Raw genomic sequence first — 12,586 nt, 5'->3', positions numbered from 1 at the left:
TTCCACTTATGTGAACTTAACATGTTTCCTGCCCTGACAGTTTAGGAAAAAAAGGAAAGACAAACCTGTGGAAAGCAAAATCATTTGCTACTGTTTACCATCAATGGAGAAAATCAATCTGTTCTTTATACCACCTAAGGTAAAAATAACATAAGTAACTTATTTTACAGTTAAAGCTTTAAAGTTGACCATCTATACATACACTTTTTAAAAAATACACAAAGAAAATATTTCTCATACCTCAGGAAAATGTTAACGGTTAAAACAACAGGTTTAAATCAGATGTAGGTATTAACATTCTATCCATAAAATTCCGTCTCAAATCCATGTTTCTAGGTTGTAGTTGTTAGGTGCTATGTAGTCGGTACTGACTCAGCAACGCTATGCATGACACAAGGAAACACTGCCCGGTCCTGCGCCATCCTCAAAATCATTGCCATGTTTGAGCCCATTATTGTAGCCACTGTGTCAATCCAGCTCATTGAGGGTCTTCCTCTTTTTTGCTGACCCTCTACTTTACCGCGCATGATGTCCCTCTCCAGGGACTGGGCCCACCTGATACCATGCCCAAAGTACGTGAGGCTAAGATTCAACATTCTCACTTCTAAGGAGCACTCTGGCTGTATTTCTTCTGAGACAAATTTGTTTATTCTTCTGGCAGTCCAAAAAAACAAATGGTATATTCAACATTAATTACTAAAAGCATAGGTCTTCCTTATTCATTGTCCAGCTTTGACACACATATGAAGTGACTGAAAATCCAGCTGTTATTCAAATTTACACACCAACCACTAACACCAAAGAGGAAGAAATTGAAGATTTTTACCAACTTCCACCGCTGACATAAAGGTTGGCTGCTCTAACCCACCAGCCACCCCACAGGAGAGAGATGTGGCAGTTTGCTTCTGTAAATATTATAGCCTTGAAAACTCTATGAGGCAATTCTATTCTGTTCTATAGCGGCTCTATGAGTTGGAACTGACTCAGTGACAGTGAGTTTTATCATGAGCCCATAGGAGTATTAACTATATGATCACAGCAAATGAATGCAGAATTCTGAATAAGTGTTCTGCTCAAACACAAAATAATTTTGTCCTTTGAAAATATAATGTCGACCATGACATTGACTGGTGTCTTAGATATCTAGTGCTGCTATAACAGAAATACCACAAGTGGATGGCTTTAACAGAGAGAAATTTATTTCCTCAGAGTAAATAAAGTAAGCTAAAAGCCAAATTCAGGGTGTCAGCTCCAGGGGATGGCTTTCTCTTTCTGTCGGCTCTGGAGGAAGATCTTCGTCCTCAATCTTCCCCTGGTCAAGGAGCTTCTCAGGCTCAGGGACCCCAGGTCCAAAGGACAAGCTCTCCTCCTAGTGGTGCTTTCTTGGTGGTATGAGGTCTCCCTGTCTCTCTGCTTGCTTCTTTCCTTTACATCTCAAGAGATTGCCTCAAGACACAATCCAATCTTATAGATTGAGTCCTGCCTCACTAACACAACTGCCCACCGTCCTCCTTCATTAACATCATAGAGGCAAGATTTACAACATATAGGAAAATCGCACAATCCCGGGAATCATGGTCCAGCCAAATTGATACACACATTTTTTGGGGGACATAATTCAATCCATGACAACTGGGGAAGTCAGAAAAGTTCTTTCAGAAAAAGTGATGCTTAGGAGGGGATCTGACAGGTGAATTGGCAAGGAGAAAGCATTTCAGAGGGACTAGCAAACCAAAAGCTAGGACAACCACCTCCCCATATGTTTCTAAGACTAACAATTTGTTCTCTGACAGTCCAGTGAAACAAGTACACTTGGTAGATACCAAGGCAGAATTACCATCTAGGAGACCCCAAACTTAAGCAAAGGCTTTGGTATTGCTTTCCCCGAGAAACCATAATGAAAATGTAGGAATTAATGCCAATAGGGCCATTCTTCTCACTCTAGAGAGGTGCTTGTTAAACATTTACCAGCACACAATGGCGGATATTTATGCCTACTGCGTACTTAGATTCCCCGGGAAGAAAGAAAACAGGAGAGAAAAAATCATCAGACACTACATTTTTAAAAGAAAATTACCTTGAATTGGGAAGAACTGTTTTCCAACTCTTCGGAGTGACTTTTAATTGTTAAATAAACTTTAATTACAGAGAAAAATAAGAGCTTTATTTGTCAATTAATTTAAACTATGAAATTTTGGAAACTATATTTATTAGTGGAACAAATAACATAACTTTCTAAATAAATATAAATCTGAATTCCAGGCAAGTCTGATACTCTATTGCTATGCCACTTGTGCTCAGTTACCCATGGCTCTGTTTTCCCTGCTGAGAAAGCTTTCTGCAGCAGAGATACCTCTGTTTTAAACACGTTGAGTTAGCTGTTCAGATGGTGAAATGCAGCCTTTCCAATGGTTAATGCATGTGGCTTGTTGCCCTTTGTATTGAAACACTGTGCTTCCAGTGACAGCAATGTTGTCAATGCCATTAGCAAGATTTGTTAAAAATCCAGTGCATAGATAGGTGCCAAACTGGCTTATATATTGGCATTAATTCCTATCTTGTCATTGTGGTTTCTAGGGAAAATAGTAGAAGTGTTCCCAAGGTGGACGAATTCAAACATTTAGTTGACATTACTCAACACAGAATTGGGAAGCAATGCCACACTCGGCTCCAATGAGATGACTCCAACACATCACTCTCTACAATCCCCGGGATCAGGAATTTGTGGTTTTAGTACTTTCTTCGGTCCTCACCGGCCTTAGCTGATGTTATGTTTCCTGCATGCTCTCAGATCACATCCGATTCTGTAATGTCCTTGAATCACATATGTGTAAGTCACTATTATATATGCTTCTATAATGCTTTTTACACTGTTATGATACTTTTATAATGATTTTAAGCATGCATGTGTAACTCAGGAATCCTGGTGGCAAAGTGGTTAAGAGCTTGGTAGCTAACCAAAAAGTAGTCAGATGGAACACATCAGCTGCTCTGTGGGAGAAAGATGTGGCAGTCTGTTTCCATAGAGATTGCAATCTTGGAAACCTATGGGGCAATTTTACTTCATCCTGTAGAATCAGTCCCTGGAGAAGGACATCATGCTTGGCAGAGTACAGGGTCAGCGGAAAAGAGGAAGACCCTCAACAAGGTGGATTGACACAGTGGCTGCAATGATGAGCTCAAGCATAACAACGATTGTAAGGATGGCTCGGGACCGGGTAGTGTTTTGTTCTGTTGTGCATGGGGTCGCTATGAGTCAGAACTGACTTGACGGCACCTAACAACAACAAAAACATAGGGGTGCTATGAGTTAGAATCTACTGAACAGCAGCCCAATGGATTTTTTTGGTTTTTACATATAACCCACCATGCACCTACACTCTGTGATAACAAAATGTAACATTTATAAAATCTCTATAAATTAACAAAACATAGACATTTCATGAAATAACTCCCATAATTTTTAATTAATCGACTTGGCCTTGAAACTTATATAGTAAAAAAGAGCATAAAAATGTCATTCAACAGTTCCTTAATTAGCAATAATTCAAATCTGTATAAATTAGCAAATACAGCAATTTCCTAACTGGCAATATAACATACCAATTGTAGTTAAAGATAACATACACGATATATAAACCCATGGATTTCTACTCATTTTGGGAGAAGAGAGAGGCTAAATGTCTCTCTGACTGAAGACTGAAAAGCCTGCTGATTACTGCTCACCAGAACTGACCTTGGACCCTACATACTAGGACCTTCTCTGAGTTCAAGGGGTGGTCAAGTCTCCTCTCCAAGACCACTCGTTAAAGGTAAAAGTCCGAAGTCTAAAGATTTGGATTCTAGCATTTAAAGGAACATTGTAATTTTTAATTCAGATTCTCCAATGCTAAATGAATGTCTTGAGGTCTAACTTGTGTGCCTTACCATGGCTAGCTTGCAATAAACTAAATGGTTTTATGCATGAGAAACTGCACATTTACTTATTTATCCTTAAAATGAAATCCTACAGGACCGCTGAGGTCTAGCTTTTTCTACCTAATATTGCAAATTGGCTTCTGCCTTTATTTTCAACATCAGTGGCTGGTGTGACAATGCATGGTGACTATTCTGGAAATAATAGGTCTATTCCTCTGGATAAGTCTGCCCAAACTTGGCTGCTGATGGCTTTGCAGCTTCTGTCTTGGATTCCATAATCTTTACAGTAATTCCACAGCAGCTGTGATAGTACTTATTTATCTTAGTGGCTTGGATGCTGGAAATTTTATTTATCTTAGTGGCTTGGATGCTGGAAATTTGAGGATATTATCCATGTCTGATGCAAGCTGAGGGAAACATATAATAAAGCACGTCTGGTGGCATAGTGATTGAGAGCTACAGCTGCTAACCAAAAGGTCAGCAGCTCAAATCCACCAGGGGTTTCTTGGAAACCCTACAGGGCAGTTCTACTCTGTCCTACAGTGTTGCTATGAGTCAGAATTGACTCAATGGCAACGAGTTTCTGGTTTGATTTATCTCAGACTTTGATTGACTAAGCAGGGCACATTCGTTTCTACACTACTGCAGCTATATTAGTATGAGATATTCTGCATCATTGTACCCATTTCAAGAGTTCCAGAGGATCAGTGATCCAAAAGCCCCTATCTTTCAGATCCCAAACCTCGCAGTTGACTTTATTAGAACCTGCCTCCCACCCTCAGGTGTGTGGTCCCAGGGATTTGGCCACAATGACTGAAGAATGTTCTGTTTTCCTAGATTTCCAAGATTCTATTTCCACCACAGAAAGTTTTATTTCTTTCATGAATTTCAGAAAAACTGGTCTAATTTAATAACCATATTATTCTGGTCTAGTAGTTCATGGATATAAACTCTAATGCCTGAAATTCCCATGAGTGATTTTTAAATTTGTGTCAATTTGGCTTGCCTATGGTGCCCAGTTGTTTGGAAAAACACTAGTCTGGGTATTTCCATGAAAGTATTTTGTAGTTGTGAATAATATTTAAAATAAAATTGACTTTGAGTAAAGGAGATTACCCTCCTTAGTGTAAGTGGACCTCATCCAATCAATTGGAGCAAAACCTCCAGTTTCCTGATGGAGCAGGAATTGCGCTTCAAGACTGCAACATGAAAATCTTAACCTCAGTTTAAAGTCTACCAGTTTGCCCTGCTGATTTTGTAATTGCCAGCTCCACATACAGGTGAGCTAATTCGTTAAAATAAATCAATTTCTCTCTGTGTGTCTGTCTGTCTATCTATGTGTATGTGTGTTTACATATATAATACATACATATATGTATATATATCTCCTATTAGCTCTGTTTTTCTGGAGAACACTGCTTTATACAGATTTTGACACCAGGAGTAGTTCTTGAAGAAGAGAACCTTAGGGAACAGTTTTCTGAATTGGTTCCATGGTTTCTGGAATTTGTTCTCATATCCAATCAGGTTTAAATGTGAAATGGTCTTTTATAGACTCAGTTACAGCACCATCTAAATGGCAATATCTTGCAGGGATATGATAACCTTTTCCAGGAAGTTGCATGTGCTCTAAACCAGCATTCAGTATATGATGTTCTTTCCTCCACAGCCAGAATTCATTGGTCTAGGAATCAAGGTGCGAAAATGGAAGTGGTGCCAGTCATTATCTCAATATTACACTAGTGATCCCCTTTCAGAAATGAAGGTTTGGGTCACTTTACAAAAAGCAAAGAATTACAAAAAGTAAAGCTGTGTGCTGAGGGCAAAGAGATTATAGAATGGGAAGAATAAGGTGTTCGCGAATACCATTTTGTCCACATGACCAGTTATAGAAATGAGGACTTATTTTTTTGTATGTTTAGTAATTTTTTATTGGGTGCTAGGCATTGTGACTGTTAACTTTTCAAGTGGACAACTTTTTATTTTTATTGTGTTCTGGTTGAAAGTTTACAGTGCAAATTAGTTTCTCATTCAAAGATTTGTATACTATTTTGTGTGTGTGTGTGTGACATTGGTTGCAATTCCCCCACTGTGTCAGCACTCTCCCCCATCTCTTTCCACACCATATTCTCCATGTCCATTCATCCAGTTTTCCTGTCCCTCCCTGCCTTCTCATCTTTGCTTTTAGGCAGGTGTTGCCCATTGGGTCTCCTATACTTGATTGAATTAATAAGATGGTTCCTCATGTGTGTTATTGTTTGTTTTATAGGACTGTCTGTTCTTTGGCTGAAAGCTGGGCTTTGGGAGTGGCGTAGTTCTGAGTTAGCAGGGTGTACTGGGACCATAATCCCCACGGTTCTTCCAGTCTCTGTCAGAGCAATAAGTCTCGTCTTTTTTGGTGAATTTGAATTTTATTCCACATTTTTCTCCCACTGTTTCCATAACCCCCTATTGTGATCCCTGCCAGAGTGGTAGGTGGTGGCAGCTAGTCACCATCTAGTTCTTCTGGGCTCAGGCTGGTGGAGGCTGTGGTTCATGAGGTCCATTAGTGCTATGGATTGATATTTTTCTTGCATCTTGGGTTTTCTTCATTCTCCTTTGCTTAGAATATGATGGGACCAATAGATGTATTTTAGATCACCCCTCTCAAGCTTTTAAGACCCCAGACATTACTCACCAAAGCAGGACATAGAACACCTTCTTTATGAACTGTGTTATGCCAATTGACCTAGATGTCCTCTGAGACCATGGTCCCCAGCCTTCAGTTCCAGTAACTTGGTCCCTCACAATGTTTGGATATGTCTAGGAAGCTCCTATAGCTTTGCGTTGGTCAAGTTGTGCTGACTTCCCCTATATTGTGTGTTTTCTTTCCCTTCACCAAAGTTAGTACTTGTCTACTATCTAGTTACTGATTTCCCCTTCCTAGCCCTCCCCTACCTGGTAACCACCAAAGATTTTTTTTTTTCTATGTGTAAACATTTCCTCAGGTTTTTATTATAGTGGCCTCATACAATATTTGTCCTTTGTGATTGACTTATTTCACTCAGTGTAATGCCCTCCAGATTCATTCACGTTGTGAGGTGTTTCATGGATTCATTATTTTTTTTTATGTTTGTATAATATTCCATTGTGTGTATGTACCATAGTGTTTTATCCATTCATCTGTTGATGGACACTTAGGTTGTTTCCGTTTTTTGCTATTGTGAATAATGGTGCAATGAACATGGGTGTGCGTATTCATGAGACTGCTCTTATTTCTATAGGGTATATTCCTAGGAATGGGATTGCTGGTTCCTATGGTATTTCTATTTCTACCTTTTCAAGGAGGCACCGTATCATTTTCCATAGTGGTTGTGCCATTTTACATTCCAACCAACAGTGCATAAGAGTTTCAATCTCCTTGCAACCTCTCTAACATTTGTTATTTTCTGTTTATTTGATTAGTGCCAGTAATATCTGGGTGAGATGCTATCCCATTGTAGTCTTGATTTGCATTTCTGTAATGGATAATGATCGTGAGCATTTCCTCATGTGTTAGCTTCCTGAATCTCTTCTTTAGTGAAGTATCTGTCCATATCCTTTACCCATTTTTTTAATTGGATTGTTTATTTTTTTGCTATTGAGATATCAAAGTATTTTGGAGATTACACCCTTGTCAGGTATGTTGTAGTCAATTTTTTTTTTTTTTCCAGTCTTTTGGTTCTCTTTTGGTGAGGTCTTTTGATGAGCATAAGTGTTTAATTTTTAGGACCTTCCAGCTATCCAGTTTCTCTTCTGATGTTTGTGCACTGTAAGTTGTGATTGGGGTTATGTATTAAGGCTCCTAGCATTGTCCCTATTTTGTCATCCATGATCCTTATCATTTTGGGTTTTACATTTAGATCTTTGATCCATTTTGATTTAGTTTTTGTGTACAGTATGAAGAGGACTGTGATTTTTGTGAGTATTTCTTCCTTATCGTGTTTTGTTGTAGAGCAACCATGCATACTCAATTTAAAATGAAAGTAAAGAGATTTATTGAGAGTAGAGGCAGCTCAAGCTGGGGACCTACTGAATCTCAACAAGTGAAAACCAATGCTCTGAGGAATTACAGTCATCCAGGCAATATTTCTATTGTTGAACCATGAAGTAACAACATAATATTCTGATTGGCTTACTACAGATTTATAAAAGTCAAGGGTGGATTAACAAAGTTGGGGGCTTTACAGCAATGACGGACACAACATATGTGAGTTTATATGATTGGTTTAAAGAGTCTTTGTTGATTAGTTACTACTTGGTAACTACAGGGATTTTACAGGGTAGTTACAAAACAATCACAGAACATTCTTTTCTGCCAGCATAGCTTTCTTGTACAATAGGGTTCCCAGAAGTGGCTTGTATAGCTAGGTTACCAAGAAAAACATTTCCTTATATTAACTGTTGCTGAGACAAAACAGAAGCTTACAAAATAGAGTTGGACCTAATCCTGAACCAACCATTTCAGATATGCCAGGTACCTTCATTTTAAAAGCCCCTATACAGTTTTGAAAATGTTTTTGTGTATACCTATATCTATGTCTATGCCTATATCTATAAAATATCTATTCCATGAAATATTTTCATTTCTTCCCTCTATTATCCCCTTGTCATACAATGTAATACATATTAATTTTACATCAGAATTTTCAAGTGTTTTAACTTTGCATTCTAGTTTTTAAGTTACAGGATATCAAAGAGAAGAGTAAACATCACCCAAGGACTTTGCATTCTCTTCTGGTGAAAGGGTTAGTGAGTTTTTGATTGTATGTAGGATAGTTGTATCATGTTACACAGAGGTATAACATTATTTATTCTTTATTTGGAGTGAAGTGTGGTTTAAGGAGGTGTGTATGTGTCAGATTGACAGAGGTGAACTGTAGTGCCCAGTTGCTTGATGTAAGAATGATGTGGGGGCAGCATTTCACCTCCTCTAACTTCCCAAGGTGGGAGGAGAAACAAGATCTACAACCCAATGCTGATTCCTATGAGATGGAGGTCTGACATGCCTCCCTTCTCCACCATCTTTACCAATTCTGACACCTACTGTACCACCCCACAAGTCACTCTCCTTCTCTATTGGGTTAAAAAATTCATTGTAATGGCCACACAGGACTCACAGATCATACTCACGATTATGGAATTTATTAGGGAAAAAAGTTACAATTCAGGAACGTAAAGTGTAGAGTTCTTTCATCAGGACAGCCTCTTCCCAGCCTTGCTCACAGGCAAGCCCCTCCCTGGCCTTAGGCCTCTGCCAAATGCACTCAGCTTTCTCTCTTCATGAGCTGGGAAGCCCACCATGCTGTCTCCCTCTGTCAGGTCTCTGACACCACTTATTGCTTTCTTTAGTATTATAGCTTTCTCTCTCTCTGTCTTCTGGTTCCAAGAGCTTCTCAGTACAGACATCCCAGATATAAAAGATGAGCACTCCGCTCTTGGCTGTTCTTAGTTCTGGTGGGATCCTCTTATTTACCGCCTCTGGGGTGACTCATTTCAGTCTCAGAGGGGTGGTAAAACTGACCAATCCCTTTGGAGGGCCACAATTACCCTATCACACAGTCCTGTTCAATCACTTGTTTTTGTTGTTAGGTGCCCTTGAGGCTATTCCAACTCATACAGAACGAAACACTGCCCAGTGCTCCACCATCCTCACAATTGTTATTCTTGAGCCCATTGTTGCAGCCACTGTGTCAATTCATCTCCTTGAGGGCCTTCCTGGTTTCTGCTAACCCTATACTTTACTGAGCATAACGTCCTTCTCCAGGGACTGATCCTTCCTAATAACATGTCCAAAGTATGTGAGATGTAGTCTTTTCATCTTTGATCTAAGGAGCATTCTGACTGTGCTTCTTCCAAGACAGATGGTATACTCAGTATTGTTCACCAACACCACAATTCAAAGACATCAATTTTTCAGTCCTCCTTATTCATTGTCCAGCTTTCACAGACATACGAGAGGACTGGAAACACCATGGCTTGTGTCAGGTGCACCTTAGTCTTCAAGGTGACATTTATGCTTTTCAACACTATAAAGAGCTCTTTTGGAGCAGATTAGCTGATTGCATTGCATCTTTTGATTTCTTGACTGCTGCTTCCATGTATGCTGATTGTGGATACAAGTGCAATGAAGTCCGTTCCAAATTCAATCTTGTCTTCATTTATCATGATGTTGCTTATTGGTCCAGTTGTGAGGATTTTTGTTTTCTTTATGTTGAAGTATAATCCATTCTGAAGGCTCTGGTCTTTGACCTTCATCAGTAAGTGCTTCAAGTCCTCTTCACTTTCAGCAAGCAAGATTGTGTCATCTGTATAACACAGGTTGTTAGAGTCTTCCTCCAATCCTGATGGCCCGTTTTTCTTCATATCGTCCAGCTTTTTGGATTATTTGCTCAGCATACAGATTCAATAAGTATGGTGAAAGGATACAACTCTGACGCACACCTTTCTTGACCTTAAACCACACAGCATCCCCTTGTTCTTTTGGAACCGCCGCCTCTTGAACTATGTGCAGGTTCCTCATGAACACAATTAAGTGTTCTGGAATTCCCATTCTTCACAATGTTATCCATAATTTGTTGTGATCCACACAGTTGAATGCATTTGCATAGTCAATAGAACACATTTCTTGTACTCTCTGCTTTCAGCCAGGATCCATTTGACATCACCAATGATAGTCCTGGTTCCCAGTCCTCTCCTGAATCTGACTTGAATTTCTGGGAGTTCCCTGTTGGTATTCTGCTGCAGACACTTTTGAATGATCTTCAGCAAAATTTTACTTGCCTATCGACTCGATGGCACTGTTTTTTTTTTTTTTATGATATTAATGATATTGCTTCGTAATATCAGCAGTTGGATCACCTTTCTCTGGAATAGGCATAAATATCGATCTCTCCTAGTCAGCTGGCCAGGTAGCTCTCTTCCACATTTCTTAGCATAGATCAGTGAGTGCTTCCAGCACTGCATCAGTTTGTGGAAACAACTCAAATGGTATTCTGTCAATTCCTGGAGCCTTGTTTTTTGCCGGTGCCTTCAGTCAGTGCAGCTTGGACTTCTTTCTTCAGTGCTATTGGTTTCTGATCATATGTTGCCTCCTGAAATGGTTGAATGTCAGCAGATTCTTTTTGGTATAGTCACTGTGTATTCCTTCCATCTTCTTTTGATGGTCCCTGTGTTGCTTAATATTTTCCCTGTAGAATCCTTCCCTGTTGCAACTCGAGGCTTCAATTTTTTCTTCAGTTCTTTTCAGCTTGAGATATGATATGTGTGTTCTCCCTTTTGGTTTTCTATCTCTAGGTCTTTGCACATGTCATTATAATACTTTGTCTTTTTGAGCTGTCCTTTGAAATCTTCTGTTCAGCTCTTTTACTTCATCATTTCTTCCTTTTGCTTTAGCTACTCGATGTTCAAGAGCAAGTTTGAGAGTGTCTTCTGACATCCATTTTTGTCTTTTCTTTCCTGTCTTTTTAATGACCTCTTGCTTTCTTCATATATGATGCCCTTGGTGTCATTCTTCAACTCATCTGAGCTTCAGTCATTAGTATTCAAATCTATTCTTGAGATCCTCTCTAAATTCAGGTGGGATATACTTAAGGTCGTACTTTGGATCTCGTGGATTTGTTCTAATTTTCTTCAGTTTCAAACCGAATTTGCATATGAGAGGTTGATGGTCTGTTCCACAGTCAGCCTCTGGCCTTGTTCTGACTGATGATATTGAGTTTTTCTATCATCTCTTTCCACAGATGTAGTTGATTTGATTCCTGCGTATGCCGTCTGGTGAGGTCCACATGTATAGTCTCTGTTTATGTTGGTGAAAAAAAGCATTTGCAATGAAGAAGTCTTTGGTCTTGCAAAACCTATCATACAAACTCTGGTATCATTTCTATCACCAAGGCCATACTTTTCAACTACCGTTCCTTCTTTGTTCCCAAGTTTTGCATTCCAATCACCAGTAATTACCAATGCATCTTGATCACATGTTTGATCAATTTCAGTCTTCAGAAGATGGTAAAAATCTTCAATTTCTTCATTTTTGACCTTAATGGTTGGTATATAAACATGAATACTAGTTGCATTAACTGATCTTCCTCATAGGTGTATGGATATTTTCCTGTCCCTGGCAGCACCGGACTTCAAGATAGATATTGAAATGTTCTTTTTGACAATGAATGCAACTCCTTTCCTCTTCTAGTTGTCATTCCCGGCACTGTAGACCATATGATCACCTGATTCAAAATGGCCAATACCAGTCCATTTCAGCTTACTAATGCCTAGGATATTGATGTTTATGAATTCCATTTCATTTTTTTTATTAACTTTTATTGAGCTTCAAGTGAACGTTTACAAATCAAGTCAGACTGTCACATATAAGTTTATATACACCTTACTCCGTACTCCCACTTGCTGTCCCCCTAATGAGTCAGCCCTTCCAGTTTCTCCTTTCGTGACAATTTTGCCAGCTTCCAACTCTCTCTATCCTCCCATCCCCCCCTCCAGACAGGAGATGCCAACACAGTCTCAAGTGACCACTTGATATAATTAGCTCACTCTTCATCAGCATCTCTCACCTACCCACTGTCCAGTCCCTTTCATGTCTGATGAGTTGTCTTCGGGGATGGTTCCTGTCCTGTGCCAACAGAAGGTTTGGGGA

The sequence above is a fragment of the Elephas maximus genome, chromosome 5, assembly GCF_024166365.1.
Source record: "Elephas maximus indicus isolate mEleMax1 chromosome 5, mEleMax1 primary haplotype, whole genome shotgun sequence".
In the NCBI taxonomy this organism is placed as follows: domain Eukaryota; kingdom Metazoa; phylum Chordata; class Mammalia; order Proboscidea; family Elephantidae; genus Elephas; species Elephas maximus.
Note: the sequence above shows the minus strand (reverse complement) of the source record.